The sequence below is a fragment of the Propithecus coquereli genome, unplaced genomic scaffold (genome assembly GCF_000956105.1).
Source record: "Propithecus coquereli isolate 6110/MARCELLA unplaced genomic scaffold, Pcoq_1.0 Scaffold46, whole genome shotgun sequence".
Taxonomy (NCBI): domain Eukaryota; kingdom Metazoa; phylum Chordata; class Mammalia; order Primates; family Indriidae; genus Propithecus; species Propithecus coquereli.
Window position 1 is genome coordinate 6,418,532 of NW_012150396.1, and position 2,206 is coordinate 6,420,737.

General features: G+C 31.9%; 1 protein-coding gene across 1 annotated transcript in view; it reads right to left on the minus strand.

Moving 5' to 3' along the window:
• Positions 1 to 2,206, minus strand: part of AIMP1 (aminoacyl tRNA synthetase complex-interacting multifunctional protein 1) — a 36,957-nt gene that overhangs the window by 3,609 nt on the left and 31,142 nt on the right. The window lies entirely within an intron of this gene.

The window sequence follows — 2,206 nt, forward strand, 5'->3', positions numbered from 1 at the left end:
TAATAAAACTATTAAGATTCAATATCAATAGAAATAAGCATGATCTTGGAAGCTACAAAGTCTGAATGTAAATTCTCATCTATTATTAGACCATGAATAGTACATTCCCAAAAAGAACTGTCATTGCCTTTGTCTCCTAGCTGTAACACTGTTTTCGTTATTTTTGCTTGGTGCTTTAGGGACCAGTTACCACATCTACATATTAAAATGTATACTTTTACACATTTAAGATTAAAAAAAGCATTGGGTATGTGGGAAAGGTTTTAGCCATTGTTATAAAAATATTACATGTTATCTTCTAAACTTTATGGAAGTTTTTGGCCTCATAGTTGGAGAAAATAGTTAAGGGTAAAAAAGCTTTTTCAAGGCTAAAGAGCAATTCAAAGATCTGAGCCTCAATTGCAGTTTCTACGCCACATTTAATACATGCAATATGATATGTAAATCTCTGTACACCGAACATGTATCAAGTGGACACCAAAATGTACTAGCAGACACCTTAAGCTTTACAATATGAAACAGATGCTAAAAATAAAGCACTATGAATTGTGGTTCTCTCCAGGAAAAAGAAAAAAAATAAGACTAGTCGCCTGTTGTGTAGTGTTAAGGCATTTATTTTTTTTTTTCAGATTAACTGCTACAGAAGCAGTACCTGGTGTGGCAACACACAGAAGATGAGAACTAACAGACCTCATTTCCCAAATTTATCAATTATTTGATAGTGTTTAGCTCGGTTAAGCACAGTATAATGCCAGCGAATAATTCAAACAACCTGATGGACTATTGTAAAGTTAGGTGCTCTCTTTTTTCACTTTACAAACATTTTTTGTACTTTCTCTACATATTCAAGTGCTTAAGGCACAAGGGGAGACTGAATTTGGAAGAAATACTGGACTTTGGAACAATGTAAATTTAAACTTGCAAACAGCAAAACTGATTGAAAGATTGAAGAATATAGTAAAGGCAAGAAATCCAGGCTGGGCTATTAGTGCCTCTAATCCTAAGTGGATGAGTAACTAAAAATAAACTACTTTCAATTTATTCAACAATAACATCCAGATAATAAAAATTGATTCAAATGCTGAAATAGTTACCTGTTAATTCTATAAAGGAATGAAGAGCCATCATAGTAATAAAACAACTATAAGGCTTCATTAATTACATAGTTCATATTAACTAATAGCAACCAATAATCAACAAACAAACAAACATGTTATGGTGGCTAGAGATTCATTCACGTCTATGGTTTGATCCTTCTACTAACTCCGTATAACATTAAGTTAGTAATGAAATTTTGTTGGGCCTCACTTTCTAAATTTGTAAAATAGTGGGCTAAACTAGATGATTTCTTCTCATTCTAAATAGTTAACTCTACAATTTAGATCTAAAAAGTAAACCTAAACAAAGTACTAAGTCTTAAGTATTTAAATAAAAAGGAAGGCAAATGTTAATCTGAAAAGGTAAATCAAGATTTATTTTTGTTGTTTTTCTCAATGCATTCTTAATCTTAAAAGAAAAAGTTCACTTTTCTTGCCTTTAGTGAATGAAAATTCTAAATAGAATTTCAGGTTAGTCGATTATACGTGGACAGCTTATCCCAAAGGGGTAGGTTTTGGGAAGTGTTTTGATATTGTGGGAGCAGAACGGTGATCATATGCTCTATGTAAAGGTATCAGGGTGTTTCTGAGAAATCTTTTGAGACTGCGATTTTCCTAAAACCTAATTTCCCTAAAGAGGTTCTTAGAGCACAGACCATCATGATTGCTCATCTAGAGGTTCAAGACATACATGAATTCAAAGTCATGGATACTTATAAAAAATAATTACCTGTGTTTTTCAGATTAGTCTATTTTCATTAGGAGGCTAGAGCTGAGTTTCAGAGAAATTAATCCATACTTTTATCCATGTTTTCTATCTTACCATCTTCCAACGTTAAAACTTTCATTAAACACAGTTAATATAGAATTAAAAAAAAAAACATGCCTACATAATCACATCAGCCTGGCTATTCCATTAAAACTCAGCTATTTCTGCAAATACGTCTCCAAATTAATTCTGACTTTTGAACCTAATTCTACTTGTTACCTTAATTTATTTCTGCTTTTCATATTAGTCTACTCAAATGAACATCCTTTAAACGCAGCCTTTTAATTTCTGTTTTTCCTGTTATAAGGTCCTCCCCCTTATATGAAAGAAATATTTATCC